General features: G+C 38.7%; 1 long non-coding RNA gene across 2 annotated transcripts; it reads left to right on the plus strand.

Annotated features, from left to right (window-relative positions):
* The first annotated feature begins 1,167 nt into the window (after nucleotides 1–1,167).
* LOC128153470 (uncharacterized) lies at nucleotides 1,168–20,613 on the plus strand. Of its 2 annotated transcripts, XR_008238968.1 has the most exons (3): nucleotides 1,168–1,295; nucleotides 10,970–11,074; nucleotides 20,420–20,613. It is a non-coding gene; the product is annotated as an uncharacterized LOC128153470 (long non-coding RNA). The 2 variants fall into 2 exon arrangements; XR_008238967.1 differs by lacking the exon at nucleotides 20,420–20,613 and having other exon boundaries at nucleotides 10,970–11,241.
* The last annotated feature ends 4,179 nt before the right edge of the window (nucleotides 20,614–24,792 follow it).

The following is a 24,792-nucleotide window of genomic DNA, read 5'->3' on the forward strand; positions in this document are numbered from 1 at the left end:
CTTGCCATATTACTTACCCTTTGACTTGTGGGCTTAGCTAATACCTGGGCTTTTTCTAGGCTATTTCTCAGAGAAGAATTTAATGTTATTTGTCAGTTATTTTTAAAGTGTCATCCTGTTTATCTGCATACAAGTCTTTTTTTTCTGGACGCTGCTGTGGAGGGAGGAGGGAGTAGAGAAGAAAGCTCAGCCTCCTTGTTTTAATATGTGTGTCTGATAAGTGTTTTTTCCTCCCACAGTCTGCAAGCTTGTCCTTCCAGTAAACTCTGCCTCAGAGACCTTTCTGTTTTCATTGTCAGTGCAGGACTACTGACCTTCCTTCCTACTGGCTTTCTGTGTCACTTAAACACCACCATGGCTGCTGTTGGTCACACTCGTAGCCTCTAAGCAACTACCCATTCCTGGTTGTAAAGTTAAGAGTAAACTTCATTATATCAAGTGATGACCTATGGACTTGTGGATGCTGGACTGTAGCTTGAGTCAAAAAAAAGGACTCCTCTTGCCTGACTTTAGAAGGCTACACCTGAATTAGTAAACCTAGGATCCTTTTGCAATTTACACAGAGAAACAGGTATTTCTGGAAGACAACTCATTGGTTTTATTGTATATATTTACTTTAGGATGAAATGAAGCACTCCATAAAAATGTTTATCTTTCCCTATTAGCTATAAAGATAATTTAAGTAATCAGATCAGAGTTGTATATTTGGTCAGATGAATGTCACGTATCATACTAAGAAACAAAATCTTGCTCTAGGTATGTCCTGGTGGACTACAGCTCAATTCCTCCCCTTCTCCTATCCCTTAAGATAAAAAATGAGTTTTTCCCCTGAATCTGGAGGTCTGCTCAAACCTGCACCTGAGTTTGTGTGCGCCATGACCAATGGGCAAGTCTGCATTGAGATCTGCACCTGAAAGGAAGCCAAATCCCCAGAGACCACCCCTTAGCTTTGCTATACAAACTACTGCTTTGGCTGGTGGCTTCCTATTGTTTCCAGTTATTATGAAATGAAAAGCATCCCACAGCTCATTAATTAACATGAATTAAAGGGCCCTATCATTTCTGTCTGCTTTATCAAGGTTCATGACTGACAACAGTAATTATTATCTTTTACCATAGGAGTTTTTAATCTGAGGTCTAGAGTCGCTGTGTGGGTTGTTTTGTGTTTGTTTTTTAAACAGTTCAGCATTCTCCAAAAGAAAAAGAAATCCAGCATGTGTGCAATATTATCATAGCTCTGGCATTGTTCACGCAGGAGTCCTTATGGTTTTAAATGGAAAACATCTGCAAACAAGGTATGCCTCACAAATGGTTCTTGGCTTTGAAAGTTATCTTCCCTGTTGGTCTGGGTAAGGGCAAAATTTCTTGTTTTGCACATCTTTGGGTAGGTTGCTGGGTTGGCAATGCATACTTCAGGTTTTTTGTTTATTATGCTTGTCAGATGGAGTTGCACTCTCACTGGTGCACTGTCACCTGGAGAAAGGTCAGAATACTTTTAATTTTTGTATGCTTCTGGCGTAAGGTTAGTATATAGTAGCTCTGCATGCATCTATGAAAACTGGAAGAAAACAATTCTTGCAGATGGTTGAGGACATATTTTCATGCAGATGAGTGCAAAGCTTTTCTTCTTTTGCTTGTCTTCTGGGTTTTTATTAATGGGATTATAGAAGGTGCATTGGCCAAAGGTCATTCCTCTTTCTGCCACTCTCCTTTTCAGATGCAGAACATATTTATTTCACTTGCAGGACTGAGAGCTTCTGAGAGAACCTGAGATTCAGTGACCAGATAAAGGGCAGCACACAAGGGAGCTGCAAAATTGGAGTTGCAGGATTAGTGAAGCAACAACTGACATTAACAGTGAGTCAATGAGCTATATGCGAACTCAGATAAAATCTAACTGTTGACAGAGGAACTAAGAGCAGGACGATCTTTGGAAACCCAATTTCACATTTAGCCAGATGTCATATCAACCACTACACCTTTGCAAGAGATCTAATTCCAATTTCTAGATGTCTGTCTATCATATCGTGGCCTTGCTTGCATATCTGTTACACCTCAATGAAAAGAAAAGAAATTTGGTTCTCGTGCTGGTCCTAAGAAGAGGAAAAAATCCTTCAGCAGCAGAAGTCTGTGGCAGCTTCAATCTAAGGATTAATGGGTAGAATAAAAAATATCCTTTATCCCATTCTGTAAAGAGGGTCTTTGACAGATGTGGAGGGGTTCATATCAAAGGAAAAGATCTCCAAGGCTCAAGAAACTGGAGAAAATATTCTTAGATTACTTCTTCTCGTCCATTCTAAGTAATAACAGGACAGTGCTCCTTCCAGAGACCCTGAATGCTGAGATTTGGCATTTATTCCTATTTTTTCAAGTCAGGTTTGTTTCTTTTTTCTTCCATACTATTCTCAGATTTTAGGGAGAAAATTACTCTCCAGAGCCTTACTCCTTCAAAGGGGGCCCAAAGATGACCTATAAGAGCTGTTAACCTCTCCTGTCTTTATCTCCACCCACTGCTCTCCTTTTGTATTTTGACTTCAGTAGTCAGATTAAACGTTTACTTTCTGTTCGATTGGCACTTTGCCTTTCATTTCAAAAGAGAAAACTGATTCCTCTGAATATCTGCTGTGGTTTAACCCCAGCCAGCAACTAAGCACCACGCAGCCGCTCGCTCAGTCCCCACCCCACCTAGTGGGATGGGGGAGAGAATTGGGAAAAAATAAAAGTAAACCTCATGGGTTGAGATAAAGACAGCTTAACAGGACAGAAAGGAAGAAAGTAATAATGATGATGATGATAATAATAATAAATGGCATTAATAATAATAAAATAACTGGAATATACAAAACAAGTGATGCACAATGCAATTGCTCACCACTTGCCGACTGATGCCCAGTTAGTCCCTGAGCAGCGATCCACCCCTCCCAGTCAACTCCCTCCAGTTTATATACTGGGCATGATGTCACATGATATGGAATATTCCTTTGGCCAGTTTGGGTCAGCTGCCCTGGCTGTGTCCCCTCCCAACTTCTTGTGCCCCTCCAGCTTTCTTGCTGGCTGGGCATGAGAGGCTGAAAAATCCTTGACTTTTAGTCTAAACACTACTTAGCAACAACTGAAAACATCAGTGTGTTATCAACATTCTTATACTGAATCCAAAACATAGCACTATACCAGCTACTAGAAAGAAAATTAACTCTGTCCCAGCTGAAACCAGGACAATATAATTTTCTTATTTTTTTGAGTAAGTTTATACCGTGATCTTCTTCGAATGAAAGTGAATATTATCTAAAGGAATTCTTACATGTCCATTGAGAGCAAACTAATAACTGTAAATTGAAGGAATGACAATAATTACACAGTATCCTTTATGGAGCAACTCAGGTATGCCTGGCAGAAATTCACAACTTGTAAATGTCAATGATGTCATGAGGAGATTGTATCACAAAGACATAAATGCTTTCTGATTCACTGGATGAAAAATTTAAGTGACCTGCAGTAGTCATTCAAAGTGGCCTTTTTGTGATGGAACAATCTCGTTTTCTGTGAATGCTGATATTTAGGAATTGTTCTGGGTTGAACATTTGAATTATTTGTCAAATAAAATTGAATACAGTGATGGTTCAATAACTCAAATGTTTGCCTTTACCATAGTTGCCACATCTCTTCCTAGTTCTGGAGGCCTAAAACTAAAAATCACAAGGATAAAAATATATCTAAGTAGTTATTTTTCATTACAATTATTATTAAAAACCCACCAACAACTCAACATTAATTTAAAAATAATAATTTTTCTTATACATCAAGGTTTATGGACAAAACCTATTGCTAGATCTAACAAAACAAGTAAGGATATTTATACTGTACCCATTGTTCTAAACACAAAACAGAACCAGCTGAAAGGAATTAAAGCCATCTGCAAAACCAAAAACTTCTTTCAAATAGTCTTGTGTATAATAATATTGAATGATGAATTGAGTAGATTTCTGGGCCTACTCCACCGTAAAAAACTACAAGAGTTAATTTAAAGACAAAATCAGTTTATAATAAGGGAAATAGTCCAGTACAGAAATATTATTTTTGGTTCTATGGCTCTTCTGCTAATGGGTATGGAGAAAAAGGAATCAAAATCATCTCAGATGTGCACAAGAAAAGAAGAAAGAGAAATAAATAAAAAATTGATAAAATCAAATAAAATTCTGATTGGATATTAGGAAAAAAAAATCTTGATGGTGATCAAATACTGGAACAAGGGTCTGGAGAGCTAGCTGAGAACAAGCCTCCATCCTTGCAGATAGCCAGGATTTGGCAAGGTCCTGAGCAGGTACCACCATAGTTACCTCTGCTTTGAGCAGGTGGCAAGGAAACTCCTGATGTCCCTCTGAACCTGAATTATTCTATCATGCTATGATTTTAAGTGAAACGTCCTCCTTATTATGTAAATTGTCCACATGCATGCACAGGAGGAAATAACAGACTTGGAAATGATCAGTGAGAAGCTTGTGGTTTGAAATGACAACATGAGGCTGTGATGACGAAAATGTTTAGTGCTGGAGGATCCCATTTATGGTGATGGGACTTGTGTTTTTTTCTTAGGAGTGACTTCTGTTCATTTCCAGGACTCTCAAGCTGTATCTGTTGAGATAGGCCTCAGAGACAAATAGTTTCCTACAAAGAAGACTGAGCAAGAATATATTGGGAGAAAGAGCAGATCACAATTCTTCATCCATGACCAGCTTCTGACCCAGTGACCATAGTCACTGGATGTAGTTTTCCGCTATGTTGTGGATACACAGAACATGACTCCACATATAAATTTACCCTGTCACTTTTGGACTAGGTACTTTTTATGTTCCTTCCCCTACTCCTTAGGAGATTTGTTCCAGAATCTCCTTCTTAAGGCAAAATATTGTTTAATATTCAACCAAATGGGACTTATTCCAAAACTGTCCTTTACAATACATACTTCTCTTTTGGAGTTTGTTTTTTGTTGTGTTAGTCTGGTATTTTCTAGAGAACAATTATGGTTCCACTAAACCAGCCAGTTTTCTCCAAAATTAATGGGATGTCTGTTTGCCTGATCATCCTAGCAACATTTCTGTTCACTTGTTTGGCCTGAACACACCTCTTCAGCCAAGTGCAATACAGTATCCCCTGTGACGCTTGCAAAGACCTTGTATAATGGCCCTAGATCTACTGGAATATTTTATCCGCTATGCCTTTTTGCAGGCACATCACATTGTAGTCATTCTGTAACTGGCAAAGCCCCTGGTCCTTTTGTCCTTTTGTATTTCAAAGTGATTTTATAGCAGGAATCTTTGGTTTAGTCCTTTGGTTTTTTTCTATTGCGGAATATCATTCAAATTGTAGTCTAAGTCTTCAAGGTCATCCATTGCTTCCTCTGTGTTTATCTTGATCTTCTTTGCTATTGATAACGCCTCTCAGATTTGCTTCAGTGACAAATTTCATTAGAATAGTCCTACTTTTTGTGCCAAAGTTCATTAATGAAAATACTCAGTAAGTCGCAAGACCATTCCTCCACCGGTAGTCTTAGTTCAGTAACCCCCCCTTTGCAACACCACTGTTGCAAAACCTTCTTTACTTGTTTTTGTGGCTTCTTTTATTCCCTCCATCTATGTTCATTAGGAATTTTTCATGTGGCATTTATCAAAGATTTTGCTGCAGCCTGGGTAGGTTCAGAATATTGTGCATCTTTGTTCCCAAGATCAGTTAGTTACTTTATCAAAGATATACATTATGAAATTACAGCATGCTAAACCTAAAAAATGTAGCAGGGATGGATATGTACCAGAGGAAGTAGAATAGTGTAAGTACAATACAAATACCTTTTTTGTGACACTAAATTATTGTGTTGTGTGCTCTTTTAAAATAGCTTGGCTTGGTGCCCAGTGTTATTTTCACTAGCTTGTTACACTTCCAACAAAAGTAGAAATCTTTATTTTTGCACTTAAGAGAAAACTAACCTGATTTCACTCAGCACAGCTGTCAGAATACTCAGACAGCAGGGGAAGTACTTCGCACTACCAATAAGCTCTGAGAAGTATTTTAAAGCAAAGCTTTAATTACATTTGTCATTTCTGAGTCTCCAGTACAAAAGTATTAAAGTAGAATTTTAAGCAAAGAAATTATTTTTGATGTTGCAGCATGAACGCAATGCAGTTATCATGCTGAGATTTTTACCTTTTCAGAAAAGCAAGTGGGAGAAAATTTAGGCCTAAAAAGCATACTATGTGTAAGTAAATGAACTAGGAATATGCTGATATTAGAAGTTACCTTATTACCCCAAAGACTAAATTAACTTTATATTTCATCTGAGAAAAACAGAGAGATGTGATTTTTGTTAAGTTGAAATATTTGGTCTATAAATTACAATTAGGTTAGTAAGCTACCTGGAAATCAAGTTGCAGTAACAAAAGCACAGTGCTAAGTGTACAGTTATACTCAGTATAAATGAACATTTTGTCCATGCAAGCATCGGATGCCCTGTGTTAAACAAGCCTGAGCTAGGAAATGGGTGGAGAATACAAACACGTCCCCCAGTGTGCTGTGCTGGACCTGTGACCGCCTGTAATAATTTTTAAGTGACTGGCCCTACCTAATTTGATAGTGAGGTGTGTTAGTCCCATAACTATTGTGGATGTGGGAGGTGTTAGCAGATGAGGCACGTTCAATGAGAAGAGGTATAATGCCAATGATATTGGCAGCAAAGTAGCACAGTGTCAGACTCCGGAAAACAGGATCATTTGAGCAGATAATGGGCACCCAGATAGTGACAAGGGCAGTCCTGAAAGCAGGACTACCTGAAAACAGGTAATCCTGCTTGTCCTGAAAAACTGTCAGGTGCAAAGGCACAATGGATGGGAGGGTACCTCAAAACAATAAGCCAGTAAGGGAGCTGAAAAGTTATAAATGTTCCAGTGATTAGATGATGATGTTGTTGGAGGTGATTTGAAAGGGCAGAATATGAGCGTTTAATGTCCAAACCATCTTAAGTACTGTAACTGTTCAGTGTGTGCATTTCAGCAGAGGGTTGGTCTTCCTTCCACATAGGACCTGAAGATGACACAAGCAGATGCATAGTGTCCTAGAGACAGTCCCATGGTTGGTGCAGGAGGGAGGAATGACTTTGTCTTCATCACATTGTAGGCACTGGGCATAAGCTCTGATCTAGCTTCTTTGTCATGGAAAGTTTGTATTGATCCTGCTTCTATGGTAACTCTTGCCACAAATCAACAGTGGTTGCTGTTTAGAGAAGGGCTGAGCCCCTTCTTTTGCTTTCAAATATGTTTTGTAGTTTCTCTGTGCTGGACAAAATTTTCTTTTTCCTTTCCAAATTGTCAGGCTGCTGAGCTGAATAAAATGAATGAGTTTTGCCTTTAAACATTTTGGGTAACTTATATTTTTTTTGCAAGTACACAGTTTTAATCACATATATAATTCACAACTCTCTGTCCAGACCAACCCGTAGGGCTTTAAGCCTTCTTTATACACCATTTTAAGCCTACCCAGTAGGGGAGTCTGTCTGTTCTCAACTGCTGCTAAAAGTCAGTGTGTCTGGTCAGCATGATACTATTGTAAAGACAGTGTATACAATCCTTGGATGTGTGATAGCTCGGGTATGAGAAGTCTGGCACACAGCAGGAAAGAGCAAATTCCCTTTGCTGGTGTGATACTGTGATGGTTGGACTGTAGTCAGAAATGTATAATCATGAGAAAGCCCTGCAATGACAAAAGAAACATATAAATGTCTACCTGGCTTCACTGGGTCCTGTTGCAATCAATTGTTCCACATATTGAATGGAAGATAGTGCAAAAGCAGCTTCCACATACCCAAAATATCTGTCAGCCTGATCTCCCCTTACCTTAAGATACTCTCCATACGTAATATTGAAGTCATTGAACTGAAACCTCTTCTTTTTGAAGTTTATAAAATCCTGATTGAGTACACTGCTTGGTTCTGCAAATTTCTCATTTAACAGCTGTTGACAGCTGAGCATGTCAGCATTTGGTGAGGTAAAAACACAACACAAAATGAAGGTTTGAAAGCAAAGAAGGATTTTTCAATAACTTCATGGGTCTGGTGGTAGAATATAAAGAGGTAAATGTAGTGGGGAATGTGGAGATTGACACTAAAACTCAGCACTCATAAAAGTACTGAGCTTTGACAATAGGTTTCTTTTTTTTTTTTTTTTTATTTCTATTGTAATGGGCCAGATGTTGTGAGTAGGCTTCTGTAAGGTTCCAGATCTGATGGTATATGCACCAGAGCTATACTGATATATGTCCAAACACATGTCCTCACTGTTAGTGAAACCCCCAAAGATCTAATTCTGGCAAGCTCTCTCTTTAATACATGTACCACACGTGATATATAGGATTGGAGTATGTATATATAGCACTGAAGGCCCGTTGAGATTTCCTTTTTTCCTCTCTTCACTTACTCTTCCCTTAATGATCCTCCAGCTTGCTATGTGCAATATACTCCTCCTACATTATCTATTACTAGCAGCTTTTTGCTAGGTTCTGAAGCTGATGCTTCAATGTACATGTTCCTTGTACAAACTCAGAGAAGTGATAAATGCAGTCTCCAAGGATGCAATTTTAATGGAAAAGGAATGAAGAGAGCTGGCAGTTTCTCTGAGAAAATGATATTACAACAATGCAAACTATCCCAACAGAGAGTAAGGACAAGAAGTGTAGTAAGTGGTCAACTTGGTTAACTCGTGAGCCAACTTCAAACACAGGAAAAAAGAGTCAGTTTCCAGTGACAAAATTACAAAGGTCAAAACAGAGACTGTGAAATAAGTAGCAAGAGAAATTAAAAGTAAGAAATATAATTCTCTGCCTGTGGTAAGAAGGAAGAGAATTTTTGATCTGCTTCACAGCTGATTGAAAGCTATCAACAAATGATGCCAAGAACAGCTTAATGTTCAATGTTTGGTGTTTGTGCTAGTCTTCACTAAAAATGCCAACAGTAGGAGGAAGTGAGCACAAACAATACTCAGTGAAAAAGCATGGATTTCTGACTTAGAATAGGGAAAAGGTAGATTAAATTATGTTCTTAAATTGATATTTTAAGACAGCTTGGCATTATGAATTTAATCCTCAGGTATTTGAAAAAATATTTATGTAGCTTGAGGACTATTAGTGTTTAGCTTTCAGAATTTTGTGGAAGATGGGTGTGATGATAGAAGAAATGTGGAAAAGAGTGAAACTGTGGCACTCTTCTTAAAGTGGCTAAGAATGGAATTATGGACCAGACAGCTTAAACTCAATCTCCGGGGGGGGGGAGCACATAATATGATTATTTGTAAGTATCTGGAAAATAACAAGGAGATGAGCAGCAGATAGAGATTTGTCAAGGACAACTTGTGTCAAACGTATCATGTACTTTGCTTCTGCAAATAGTAACAGACACCGTAAGTAAAGAGCAGTAGTTGCCATATAACCTGATTTTAGGGCTTATTCTGGTGTAAATCAAAGATGTTGAACTGATTTCCTCCAGGAGAAAAGGTACCTTGATATATCTAGTCCACTTAAGCAGTTTCAGTAGAGTATCATTATAACTTGGAGAATGCAAACACAGAAGCAACAAATCTTTGGTAGCTTGCAACCAGCAGAAGTAACCAGACATAGAATCACAGAATCATAGAATGGTTTGAGTTGGAAGGGACCTTAAAGATCATCCAGTTCCACCCCCCCTGCCATGGGCAGGGACACCTTCCACTAGACCAGGTTGCTCAAAGCCCCATCCAGCCTGGACTTGAATGTTCCCAGGGATGGGGCATCCACAACTTCTCTGGGAAACTTGTTCCAGTGCCTCACTGCCCTCACAATAAAGAATTTCTTCCTTCCATCTAATCTAAATCTACCCTCTTTCAGTGTAAAACCATTACCCCTTGTCATATTACTACATGTCCTTGTAAAAGGTCCCTCTCCGGCTTTCTTGTAGGCTCCCTTTAAATACTGGAAGGCTGCTATATTCGTAACAGGAGGAATAAAGTATTATTGAGGAAATATGTTGCACCTGAAATTTAGTGTATCATTTTAATAACAGCTATACAAAAGAACTGTTTGCAAAAGACTGTGAGAGAGCCTTGGGCTTATCAGTGGGTACGTTTTTTAACACAAGGTTATCAGAAACAGGTAATCAGCATTTTCATGTCCCCTAAAGTTTTTCTCAAGGTGAATATCTAAAAATAGAGACACCAAAAATCACTAGTCATTTCCAATTTGATCGTTATTAATTTTTAAACCTACATAAAACTTTACTAAGGTTAATAGAAGCTATTTCTGAATGAGACTTTTTTTTAATTGAATAACAAAAGGTATCTGAGAGATCTGTACTGTGTTGGTACATATGAATCAGAACTTATTAGAGATCCTTATGCTTCTGGACTTAGCAGTTCTGGAATTTGAATCTAAACTCAGAACCTACATTTGGCATTGACTAAACTGGCAATGGAAACAGCTGGAAGCTGCAACCCACCCTGTTGGGCTCCCGTGGATCCCATTCTTCTGGATGCTGTAATACAGCTTCTTGTATGACAGGTTTTGAAGCTCTCTCTTCAGATGTTTAGGAAGGTCTAACTTTTTTACACAATCTAAGCTTTCTACCTTTTAAAAAATTTTTTAATGAAAAAAAGCTTATGGCTTGCAGGGGAGTATTTTGCACCATAGATCCCTATTCTCTTATCTACTGAGAGATCTCAAGCCAGTTGGTACCTTAACTTCTACAACAGCTTGAACTAATAGTAAAAGTATCTGTGGCACAAAGTATCCTACAATAATTCCTCTTTAAATGTTTGTACTAAAGTTCAATGATGATATGGGGGGAAAATGTTTCTAATTAATATTTTAATAAATATTCTGGTACCATAGTTCTTAGTAGAGATAATGCAGGAAATTTTAACTATAAAGGGAAGTAAAAGTACTGAGTTTCAATATAGAGTTTCAGGAGGAGGAGGAGGAAGTGAAGGAAGGGAGAACCCATGCTGGAGCAGAGGAAAACTGTGAGAAGGAAGGAGCGGCAGAAAGAAACAGTGATGTACTGACTGTAAGCCCCCAGTCTCCATCCCCTGTTCACCACTTGGAGGGGTAGAGGGGTCTGGAGTGAAGGAGTGAAGTCAAGCCCGGGAAAGGGGATGTTTCAAAGCTTGTCATTTTGATTCTTTCTACCCCAAACTATTTTAATTGGTAATAAATTAAACTAATTTTCCCCAAGTTCAGTCTGTTTTTCCCACAATGATAAGTGATCTCCCTGTCTTTATCTCAACCCACAAGAATTCTGAGTCCTATTTTTCCTATTTTCTCTCCCCTGTCCCACTGAGGTGGGGCATGAACAAGTGGCTGGGTGGGAGTTTTCCTGCTAGCTGGGGCCAACCCAGTACAATCTCCATGGTCATGGGGAAGTATAACAAGAGCTTAGAAAAGCCAGCAGCAAATGTTCAAACCTGTGCTGAGCAGGAAGGCCAGGACACCCATCCCTCACATCACTTTTGGATTCATATTATCAAAAGCCGAAATAACAGTCTCTAGGGAGAGCACGAATAACTTTAAGGAAGGATGGTGCTGCTGCTGAATTAACCTCCATTACTTCACCTCTGTTCAAGAGCAATGTATTACTGACAGGTACCTTAGAACTATACTCATATGCATAATTGCATTGGGTGTGCTTATGTATCACAGCAGATTAAGCACCAGTGTTTTTTGTTAGCTCTTCAGAAAAACTGGACTGTTAAGATTTTTTTGCTACTTTTAAGGAAATCTCCTAGTATTCACTTTTGTGCTGTTAAATGCTTGAAACAGCCGTATGACACTATTCTCTGGAGCAATGATAAGCTGGTAAAGCAGAAAGCAGTTAATATGACTGAATTGTGTTTCCTTGTTTCATTTCATTTTTTTCTGATTTCTTTGTCTCTACTGGAGGGTTGAGGAACATAACATTTAATTTCAATATTGTCATGACAATGCATAAATATTTGGAAAAGATTTCCTGGGATATACAGAATGGTAGAAAACATTTCTTCTATCCAGACCCAAGAAAAGATATTAGGGTATGGACTCTCTGAACCAGACCCTGTGCCTCCACAACAGACTTTCTGCACCTTCATGCCAGGTGAAAGGTCAGCAGATCTGGAAACTAGACTCTTCTAAATCAATAAATTTTACTTAAATAATATAGAGACAAAACAGAAGTCATTAAGTTTCTACTCCCCTGTAATTTTTCTAAACGGTCTTGCATGGTCTCCTTAGAAAAAGAAGTTGTTGATTTCTCAGAATGACAAGCCACTGTCTCTGTAAACTCTGTTTGCTTTTTTTTTTAGATATATTTTTTTTAAGGAACAGTAATACCTACATGTCACATGGACCAGCCATTGCTTCCCCCAAGAGTATGGATGATGAACTTAGGTTGTGTGTTGCTCTTCAGAAAGTGGTCAGACACTACCACTTTCTCTGAATGACACTATGGATAAAAGCGTTTTCCTGAAGTGTACCTCAAAGCTTTGGAAGGAAGGGTTCTGAGTAGCGTTGTGCCAGCGATCCAGCAGCACACAGATCCGGGAGAGAACCAACAGTTATACGTGTTCTCTGGCCAGATGTAGAGATGAAAGACTGTGTTAGCCTCTGTGATGTGGATGGCTGCTTACTCAGCCCAAAATGCAGAGGCAGGGTTGGACTCAGAGAATGGTATGTATCAGACCAGTGTCAACATCTACATCTGGGCTTGTTGGCTTGGATATCTTTATAGTAAACACAGAGAAACAGAGAAGCTTAGGACAAGATTCATCTCATCCGGAAACATACCTATCCCCCCCAAATAATGTAAAGTGCCTATATCTCTCCCTTGATTATAAAGCTAAAATGTAAATGCCAATAATGTACTTTTCTAAATTTTAATGTGACAATCTCAGCTGTGGACGTCCTCAGATGAAGTGAAAGTATGCACAATTTCCCTCATTTAGCCTCTTCTCCGTATTTTCTCACAGTGATTAGGACACCAAAATTGCTGTGGTCCCACCTTTTAAGAACTGATTCTACTTTCTGGCAGTTCAGTAATATGCTCTAGCAGTCTTTGACAGGGAGTCTATGCAATGTGTAGGCGATGAGGCCCACATCTTTTGAATCTAGTGCCTTATCTGCAAGCTTACTTCTTCCCATCACATAAATAAGGATTGCAAACTATTATATTAATACAAAAAGAAAATCTTACCTGTTTCCTAAACTGCCTATTCAATTGTAGCTGTTAAAATCCTTTGTGATTTGATTCACTCTGTGGATTTTGTCTCTTTTAAGAATTTAGAAAAAAACCCCAACAAGAATGAACAAAACCCTCCACGAGATAATCTACAGCTCTGCATCTAAATCTACAGTGAAAAAATCAAAAGTAACTACATGGGTAGCTGCTTCAGTGGAGGAATAACTCTGCTGGAAAAAAATTTTTTACTAGATGAGCAGTCCCTTTTATTTCAGAGGACATACTGGAAAATGACGAATGAGCCCATCATAGCTAAAGGCAGAAGTTTCCTTAAATGGCCATTGGCGGTACTCTTTTCCAATCTCTTCATACAAACTCCTGAAAACATTGGTGATACAGGTAATTAGAAGATTTCCAGGTGCCTGAACTATCTACATTTTTGGCTACCTGTAGCCAGCATAAATCTATTAGGTGAACAAACATATCTTTCCCATCTGCAGAGTGCATCATTCTGAAAGTGGCTGAGGCTTTCCACAGTTATGGCTGGAAAATTATTTTGAAAAATGCCTAGACATTATACCAGCACAACTAACATCCTTCAGGTTTTTTCCAGTGCTCAGACACAAGAAGAACTGTGGGTTGGAAAAGCATTCTGGTAGATGACAACTAAGTAAATATGCCCATAATATATCCTGCTTTTCTTTATATTATTACCTACAGTAAAGCCATAACAAGACCTACACAACTTTGTGTAGTTTTAAATTTCTGTTCTGAGGCTGTCCTTAGCATGGAACTTTTCTAGAAATCTTACATTTCCTATTTACTCCTTTCATGACACAATTATGTCTAAGCTCCAAAGGCAAGGAGTGTCAAAGCTTTTGAGAGGCTGTGCAAATGAGCCTTGCAATGGGACCCTCAGCTTTGAATTAGGTTATCAGTTCTCAGCCTTGGATTAGATAATCAGTTCTCCAGTTAGGACACTGGGAGAATTAACCTGTTAGCTGATGGTATGCCTTATGCTGTGTTACTGAAGGGTGATGTCAAAAAGGGTTGGCCTTGTCACCATAGGTTCTGTCTCTTTAGCTTCTCTTGCAAATCTCATGTTCATGTAGCCATAAAAGAAATTAGTTTAGCTTGATGATGTGATGTAGATGTAAGCCATCAAGAAAAAGCCTTCCTTTAGATTAGTTTGTGGAACCAGCTTACTCACTATTATAGGACCTAATGAAAGGGAGGGCTGGAAATGAGTAGTGGCAACTAGGAAGAGAGTACCTTCCTTCTGAAGGTAGCATGAGGTTCGAAAAGTGCTCTTTCATACTTAAGGACAAGTTCTCCAAAGTTATCAGACTTGACATCCTGAGATATCCAAGGTGAGAATACTGAAGAAGCAGACTTGGCACCTAACCAACTGCTGCTTGGGAGCACCACTTGTCAGTGGATGTCTAGGCATCAAAGGTTTTGTTTTGTGTATTTAGGCACCATGTGGAATGGCTGCCAGAAAGACACTGGAATAAAAATACCCCCCCATCCACCCTGTCATGTAGTGGGAGAATCCTCAAAATGAGTTTTGAGGTAAGCTAACTGTCTTCTGCAGAGAAGCCTGGAATGCACTCAGCAGCAATGCATGCTTCAAATGAGCATGAGCTCCAGGTCTCTGCTTGTGAAGAGGAAAATCACAGAAGTTCTTTCACAGAATTATCAAATTATGGAATGTTTTGGGTTGGAAGGGACCTGCAAAGCTCATCTAGTTCCAACCCTCCTGTCAGGAGCAGGGATAACTTTGACTAGATCAGGTTGCTTAAAGTCCCATCCAACCTGACCTTGAAAACTTCCAGTGATGGGGCATCCACTGCTTCTCTGGGCAACCTGTTCTAGTGTCTCACCACCCTCATTGTAAAAAATTTCTTCCTTTTATCTAATCTAAACCTACCCTCTTCTCTGTTACCCCTTGTCTTGTCACTATGGGCCCTGGTAAAATGTCTCTCTCCATCCTTCTTATAAACTCCCTTTAAGTATTGAAAGACTGCAATAAGGTCTCCCTGGAGCTTTCTCTTCTCCAGGCTGAACAACCCCAACTTTCTCAGCCTTTCCTCTTAGGAGAGGTGTTCTAGCCCCCTGATCATCTTTTTGTGGCCATCCTCTGGAGCCACTCTAACAGGTCTATATCTTCCATGTGTTGGGGACCTCAGAACTGGATGCAGCACTGCAGGTGGAGTCTCATGAGAGCAAAGTAGAGGGGGAGAATCATCTCTGTTGACCTGCTGGCCACCATTCTTTCTATACAGCCCAGGATATGGTTGGCTTTCTGGGCTGCAAGCGCACATTTCCAGCTCATGTCCAATTTTTCATCCATGAGTAGGTCCATCCCAAGATCTTCTTCACAGGACTGTTCTCAATCCATTCATCACCCATATGATGATACTGGGGATTGCCTCGACCCAGGTGCAGGACCCTGCACTTACAGAATAGAATAGAATAGAATAGAATAGAATAGAATAGAACTAGAGTATTTCAGTTAGAAGGGACCTACAATGATCATCTAGACCAACCGCCTGACCACTTCAGGGCTGACCAAGTTAAAGCATGTTATTAAGGGCATTGTCCAAATGCCTCTTAAACACTGACAGCCTTGGGACATTGACCACCTCTCTAGGAAGCCTGTTCCAGTGTTTGACCACCCCCTCAGTAAAGAAATACTTCCTAATGTCCAGTCTAAACCTCCCCTGGTACAGCTTTGAACCATTCCTATGCGTCCTGTCACTGGATCCCAGGAAGAAGAGCTCAGCACCTCCCTCTCCACTTCCCCTCCCCAGGATGCTGTAGAGAGCAATGAGGTTGCCCCTCAGCCTCCTTTTCTCCAAACTAGACAAACTCAAAGTCCTTAGCTGCTCCTCATAGGACATTCCTTCTAAGACTTTCACCAGCTTTGTTGCTCTCCTCTAGACACATTCAAGGACTTGAACACCTTTCTTAAATTGTGGGGCCCAGAACTGCACACAGTACTTGAGGTGAGGCTACACCAATGCCGAATACAGTGGGATAATCACCTCTTTTGACCATCTGGTTATGCTGTGTTTGATGCACCCCAAGACTGTGTTTGCCTTCTTGTCTGCCAGGGCACGCTGCTGACTCACATTGAGCATGCTGTCGACCAGCCCCCCAGATCCCTTTCTGCAGGGCTGCTCTCCAGCCACTCCTCTCCTAATTTATACTTGTGCCTGGCATTACTCCATCCTAGGTGCAGAATCCAGTACTTTAACTTGTTAAATTTCATCCCATTAACTCGACGTTGTTGAACCTCATGAGGTTCACACAGGCTCTCACCTCAAGCCTGTCAAGGTCCCTCTGGATGACATCCCTTCCCTCCAGTTAATCAACTGCACCACTAAGCTTGGTGTCATCTGCAAACTTGCTGAGGGTGGACTCAGTCCCACTGTCTATGTCATTAATAAAGATATTGAACAGTACTGGTCCCAGTACAGACCCCTGAGGCATACCACTTGTTAATGATCTCCATTTGGACATTGAGCTGTTGACTGTAACTCTTTGGATGTGGCCATCCAGCCTATTCCTTATCAATTGAATGTGGCAGGGTACAGGTAAATCTCTTCTCTTGGAGATCTGTGATGTTGACTGACGTAAAAACAGATGGGATTTGCACGCAAGAAGCTTATGAGAGGCACTGAAGCTACGTCCTCATAAGAGTTTGAAATTCAGTGTGTCCTGTCAGGTAAAATATAGATAAACCCATGTGATGAAACCCATACTAAAGTCCTTGCTTCTCTCAAGAGTTATCTGCAATAGGTGCCACTGGAGAGACTGAGGCAAATTCACCTCCAGATTAGCCATTAGTCTTTTAATTCATGTTCCCATTTCGGAAGTGAGAGAACCTGGTGCCTAAATTAGACAGAGTTTTGGCTTTCAAAATCAGATATCTCATTTCCTACACAGTCTTTATTCGTGGAGGTACACATGCTTATGCTGTTCATTCCTTCAGGATGCTATTCCCTTCTTCCTTCACTGCAGTCTGGCAAGTGTTGGACTTCAGACATCTTCAGAGCACATCTACACGATCAGGTGAAATAGTGCTTGAATATCCTGTTTCAGTGTGTATAGGTTAATGCCTTGAATCTGAGGTCTAAGAAACTCTGGATATAAACTGGTAGAAGCTTTTAGGTACCTTTGTAAGTCCTGCTATTAACCATAGCATAGGTGTCATCTTTGTGGCCATTTTGAGAACATCAGAGTTGCCTAAATGGTGGATTTAGGTGGTTACATTTCTGAGGTGACATCTTGGAGGATGTGAAATGAAATTAAATGCTTGGTTTGCTACTGTCTTCTGTGGAAACCTTGCAATTCATGGTCAACATCTATAAACTAACTGCCTCTCCCCATTTAAAATCTGTGATACTCATACTGAATTTTGTAGACAAAATATACTTAACGGTAATTAATCTTTGCATTGCTTAAGAATTTTCAACTGTAGGAACATCCTGAGCCACTGAATCCACTCTGATGCTTTCATGCAGTCATGTCATATAGCAATAAATGTATCAAGCTCCATCTCACCACAAGATATGTTTTGGCTCTCAGCACTGCCTTTGGGACATATGTCCTAAATCTTTCTCTATTAATGATACATTTTCTTCTAATTTCTACAGGAAATTAATTGAAAGACAGTTACGTGCCTAATTTCTGCCAAAACAGTCCTTTAGATTACATACATTTCCTCTTTTTCTGAGGTTGCTCACCATTCTCTGCCTCTTTAATCCCCATCTTCAAGCATATTTATGGGTCTCAGGGTACCTCTCTGTTTACATTTTGTCAGTTTTTGCAAATCCATTCTCTTGCTCTTTGTTCACAAGATGGGCTCCATGTTCCCTATAGTATTCTATCAGCATCTGCTCCAATCTGAATTCAGCATTTGGAACATGGGTCATCAGGATTGTAAACAATACTCCAGAAGAGGTTTCTCTAGTGTCAGTCACAGTGCAATTAATAGTTGTAAATCACCACTGGACATACCTTCATTACTCAGTATATCCCAGGATTTTGTTGATGTTTTTCATGGTCTCATCATTCTAGCAGTTCTTTATGATGTTGTGATTTACTGAAAAACAGAAGGCTCTTCTCCCACTCTGCCTATCCTTGTTAGTATTGAAGAAACCTCTTCTAGACACAAACTCAAGGCACTGATTCACATCCTTCCCAAGTGGGCTTAGTATTTTGGACCCTTTAAGTTCCTTGCAAAAGAGTTTGGCAGTTCCATGAGAAACACTGCCAGAAACTCAGTAAGCTGCTTCTTGTTCAAATCTGCACTGCCCTTGTATAGAGTTAACTCCTGGTTCTCGAATCCTCTGCAGGGGTTGGGGACCTAAAAGTTAGCTTGTCATGGAGAATTAAAACAAAGTCAATATCCTCTCAGAAGGTCTCTAGAAAAACTTCACTGTGAAATGTGCCTATTGCCTTATCTCAGTCATTTAGCAAGTTAGTAGTAGTTTAGTCAGAGGAAACAACTTAACTGAACTGCTTAAATAACATTAGCAGTTCCACTCCAAAGAGGTGAAGTTCAGGAGAAGAAGTTTGAATCTGCTTCCTTAAGAATCATTCAGTGCTGGACGGCAGGAAAAAGGAGGAGAGTGTTTAAGCAGTAATGAACCCCTGAACAGACCTTAAGTATTAATGGAAGTTCAAAATCTAGCATGCTTCCTAGATTTTCTCCTACAAAATCTGACTGCAGATGTGGGACGTGAAAAAAAGCACAAAGACCTTGACTTTGTAGCCTAACAAACATCTCCAACCTGTCTCCTGAAAGCTGGAAAGGAGAGAAATGCCTGATGGATTTCATCTTGGGATCAATAAGAGATTAAATATATATTTTTTATTCCTTTTTTACATGTAACTCTAACAAGCCTTTGGAACCTTCTTGACCATTTTTAATGTTGTAAATGAATGTTCTATTCATTCTTTTTTTTTGAATGAAAATTTTTTGATTGACTGATTTCCCTGCAGCCTGGATTGAGTGACAGGTACTTTCTGAATGGGAATCTTAAAATCAGGTTATTGGAACCTTCTTGAATCACTCACCAACCCAATATGATAGTTCTAGAAAGATGAAAGTGACAAGAAACACACAGCCGCACATACTAGTTTAGGAGTTGATAGTGCTGAAGTCACTCAGCATATGTGCTTTCCAGGGCCACTACCAGCTAAAAAAGTTTCTTGGCATGAGCTGTGACAGTGGGAGCAATGCCAGAGTCCTGAGGATTAGAGAAGTGTTTGCATAGGTTTGTACTCAACACTCCGTCTCTCTGTAATGGTGTCACTTAGTCCTCATGGACCTGCTAGGTCTTTAGCTCAGGGGTGGAAGCTCATACTATGAACCAGAGGTAACTCCTGCTTCTGATGATCTACTAAAGTTAATTTTCCAACTGGCAGCAAAGTGCTGAGTTAGGTCCCCATTCAGTCTGTCTCACCTTTCCCTGCTCAGATTTGTGTTAGTGACAAGCAGCTTTGTTCAGGAAGGAAATTAAAAGAAACTGTTGATTGAAGTGATGCTTAATTGTTGAGAGAGGTTTTATTCTCCCCTGATTTCACATGAACTCATATTCTACCCATCTGTGCAATGCAATCTTTTGTTTTCTAGCCAGTGTTTTTGAACAGTAGATAAGTGTTTTGGATTACTGCCTTAAAATATGCCAGTCAGCTGAAGCCAGTCTAGTTCTCTTGTACTTACCTATAAGACATACAAGTAATTTTTGTCTCCTGGATATGTGTGACACTTTTAAACTGTTTGCACATTGTGACTTACATTTATTTATGCTAACCTGGTGATTTCAGTAGTTTATATAATTTAAAAATTTAAGTCTTTGACAATGTATTTTTTTTTGGCACCAGGCAAATGATAGAAAATTAAGATGGAGAAGAGCTGAAATTCATCTGGGCTCTGGATGTCTTCCTTGGTCCATGCAAAAGGCTTTGTAGTCTTTTCTGACACTAAAATTTAGATCAAAAAATGTTATATTTACTAATGTAGCATGTCCTAGTAGTTTGAAACTTGGATAAAAGCATGTCGTAATTTACTCATTGCCTATACACTCTTTGGACTTGCATAGGGTCATTGAGGTCAAAATCTGGGCAACTGTGCATTACAGAAATACCAGGGTATGTAACTTACAGATGATTTTTCTTTTCTACTTTCAGAAGTTTGACCAGGAGGAGCATTAGTTTATCTGATCAGCTGCTGAATGCTTCCATGCTCATTTTGCATTCCTTAACTTCCTAAAGTCCTAAAACTTCATTTAGCTAAATCCTGTTTTCAGTTCAACATGAAGAGACAAAGCAATGACTGGTCCCTTTGTTCCAACAATTAATCATTTGTTCGAATTATTAAACTGTCTGACAGTTAAAAAGTGTCTATTGGCTATTTGTAAAGTTTCACTTCCTGATCATTGGTTTTATCATGATTTCTTCGACTAAAGAGTTGCTTATTATCCAGTATTTTCTTCTAATGAAGATAGCTCTGCACAGTAACAAGCATACGGCTAAACAGATTGAAATCATCAGTGCTCTCAAGGTAAGAGCTCAGGAATCACTGATGGCTGTTTCCTGTGACATCTCCTGTTGTTTTATATTTTTTCCAAAAGTCAGCTGTGAGAACAGTATGCAGTATTTTCCTATCAGTTTGATTATTTTTATATCCATAAGTAAATTCGTTTCCAAGTTATTATGTCTTACTTCTTTGCTTACAAATTCAGAAAACACAGTAACATTTTCTTACACATAAAATGTCTTCCAAGATATGAATAACTACCTCCTAAGACACTAAAATATTTTCCAGAGTAATGGTTTTCAAGCCATGAATACTCCCTTCTTAAGGTATGACCTTTCTATATATACAGCTCTAACCATGGCTGTTTTAAAGAGGCTATTTGAATTAGCCTAGCTCAACATATCTGACTGTCTTTTCTTTGTAATTAATTACATTTTCAGAAGGTTTTTTGCCATACACACATTTTATCAACAGTTATCTGAGATTCACTTCTGCGTATTGATAAAAGGTTTTAATAATTCCCTAACTCTGATCCTTGCAAAATCTCTGTAGATACGTGATCTGTAGATGGAATCTCCCTGGTTTTGAGAACTGTCAGTCTGCTATTGATGCCTTTAATTTGCGGAACATTTATATTGCTATTGTGACATTCTTAATCCTAAAATAATAATTGTAAAAAGTCAAACAGTTATAAAGCTCTGAGAATATTGTATGTACATAGTTATCATTATCAAATAACCAGTAATAGCATCAAGGAATTAATTTCTATAGCTGTCATGTTGAAACAAGGCTCTGCATGTAATTGTCTATGGCCACAGAGTATAATTGTTCAGACATAGTTCTTCCTTCTCTGAACATGAAACATTATAGTTTCTACCAGTGTGGGTAACAGTGCATCTGTACACACAGAACACAATTCTTCTTTCCTTGCCATATACACAAAGCTAGTACATAATTTCTCTACTGCCCTGATAACTAAATAGAACTCTGGTGTATTTTGAATGCATACTGTCTATATGACCTTGAAGCTCTCTACCTAAGTGAACAGGACTTCTATAGGAAGTATAATTAATCAGTTGGAGCACAGTGCAGCCACTCTAGTTTTCTAAGACCAGTTTTGACATTGAGTTAATACGTTGTGCTAGGAGAATCACATCTTCTCTGGTCAAGAGTGAAACAGCTATTGCATCTACCTATCTATCTAATATATAATAATGAAGTCATTCAACATTGGAAAGTAGCTTGGGAGCCTCAGAAGAAAGACACAAAATGGAAGTGCAAAATATTATCTAAGATGAACTCCTGCAAGGAATGACATCCATCACCAGCTTCTGACCTAGAGCCTAAAACTTATCCATTGAAGCATATTAATTGCAGAGCGCATATTTAAAAACAAGGCTTATCACATATACCTACAAAAATCCTGAAAGAGATCTATGTACTTTAGAGACATGAGAAATTGAATGTGTCATACACAATAGGTGTTAATTGTATTGTTTATAGATATTACAGAAACATTTTAGATGCTGTGGTGATGAGAGTAGCATAAAAACAGAGTAACTAAGTTGATATCCATTTCTTATTATAGCTTTATTTTTTGAGTTTGTTGAAATTCTTATTTCAAAATGTTTTGCAAGCTAAGGACAATGCTCTTATAGAAAAATTCAAATATGAAGAGTACTGCTCTAAAATTTGTTGTTTTTTTTTTTCTTTTATTTCCTCTCTGGAGTGTGCTCTTTGTTACATGATTTTTGGGAAAAGAGCTGTAGTTTGGACAGATCTCATGTTCAACAAGAAAAAATGTATTTTGACACCATATTCAAAATCTGTCAAGTTTCTTTTATCTGAATAAAAAAGAATTGAAAAATATATGAGCTGAATTGCAAAGCAAAATGTAAAGCTTTTCTTGCTATATTAATCAGATATTTCTTACTGAAAATATTCATGATATTGAAGAAAACCCAAACAGTTATTGATATTGATGAGATAGACCTGCCAAATCTTTGTTCTAACTGACAGTTACTACATGCAAATGTCATGTGCTAAACAATGGAAAGTTAAAAAGTACAAAGGAATCTGCATAGCGTTAAGAAGATTGGAAGGAACAAGAGACATAACATTGATAACAGTCGATGAAAAAGTTTAACATTTCTGACTAACACCCACCAAAAAAGGTAAGACTTACTGTAGAGTTATGTTCATACAAACAATTAATTTTGTCAGCTGCTGAATTTTCATGAACCAAGAATGCAAGCATTATACCCTTGATTCAGCACTTGTGTAGCAATGTCATTCAGCCCCTTAGAGTTATGCCAGTACTTAAGTAGATTTGCTGAACTGGAGCCTGTTCTGACCCTATGATAGCCTGGAATTTCAGCGAAGTTAAGAAAAATACAGTAGTGATATTGTCCAGGGTGGGATCTAAATGAGGTGAATTTTGTAGAGAGACATATTCTCTTTTACTACACCAGCTGAAAATGTCAGTGGTACAGTTTCTAACAGCAAATGGCCCACACTGTTTAGACTGACAGCGTCGTTGAGATTTGTTGCTCATTTTCCAGTTACTTCTTTATCTGATTTTTATCAACATTTGTTTTTGTGAAACATGTCCAGCAATGAGTGAACCTTACCACATTGAAGTGAGCATTCAGTGGCTTTCTAAATGATTGGTAACACTATCCAGGGTGGTCCATGAGATCTTTCTGTGAAGCAAGAACTTGAATGTATTTTATATGAAACAATCACGGAATAAAATTTAAAAATTATCTGTCAAGCATGAACCAGATTTTAAGATGCCTGCAGCTTTGTGCTTATCTACTAACCATGCTTGTCAAGCATATCACCAACTTTTGGGCCTTTTTGTGGGAGGCGTTATTTATTTTCTGTTTGTTATGAAACTTGGAGTCTCTTTCGGCATAATGGAGAGTAGGCCCCGCTGCATTCCTCAATATGTTTCTTAATCTTAATGTAATTTGTAATAAAGTAAAAATGCCATTGCAAGTACCAGTTACAGATTGCCTTTTCTTCCGGTCAAAATGAATTAGTCAAGAACAGCTTCCCATCTTATTCATACTAGTGCCTTCATACTTCTTTAGCCTTACTATAGATTGATAAATCTCCCCCCCCATCCCCTCTAAAATCTCATTATCCAAGAAAAGCTCTTTTTTGTACTTTGTTACCGTATCATTTAACTGTCTGCCATCTAAAAGTATTAAAATAGAACATGGACACTATGACAGTGCAGTTCACTTCTTAAGTGGTCTCAGACCAGGCAGACAAATTTGTATGCATTCACATGCATCTCAAAGAAGATTTAAATCTCAGCAATTTCAAAAATCCTCCAACTTTTTACTATTTGCTTTAGGTGGAATCCAACAGAACTAATATAATAACTTTTGCTCATGAGAGAATATTTAGAATGGACTTAAACTTTTTTCTGCTTTAAGCAATGGGTGGTGATTCCAGACTTTTCTGAAAAGTTCCCAAAGATTGTTGGCAAGATGGAGCTGTTATTTGTGAAGCAAGTGGTAAAGCACGTTTTCATCCAGGTACCACTGGCCTTATAAAAATGACCTTTTTATTCCTCTCAGTGATGGCATATTGTTTATAGATTGAGTAAGAAATGAAAAGAGGGAAAAATATCTCCTGAAGCACTTTCTTCTCAGCAAAGGTTAAGTAGGAGTTATGCTTCTTTTGTTTGTTTTGCTTTTTTTTTCCTAAGAGCGAGGCAGTAAGGCTTATACAGGAGAGGGATTTCTGAATAGCTGTGAGGAGGATTCCCTTTTAAATAAGGGATGGGATGACAAGAATCATCGCTGCCACTTCTGGCTTTGCTGTTTCCCTCAGAGATGAATTTTGACTTCAAAGTTGAATGTAGAGGACAGTGAGCAGTTTTATTGCCTTGGGATGGGAGCAAAAGCCAGACTATTCAGTTGTGATCTGCACCATGCTTTCCTTAAGTAACCTACCCCTGCTGACATATTTTTCCTTTTTCTACAATTATTCTCATTTGCATTCTGGCTGG

This window comes from Harpia harpyja, chromosome 17 (genome assembly GCF_026419915.1).
Source record: "Harpia harpyja isolate bHarHar1 chromosome 17, bHarHar1 primary haplotype, whole genome shotgun sequence".
Lineage (NCBI taxonomy): Eukaryota > Metazoa > Chordata > Aves > Accipitriformes > Accipitridae > Harpia > Harpia harpyja.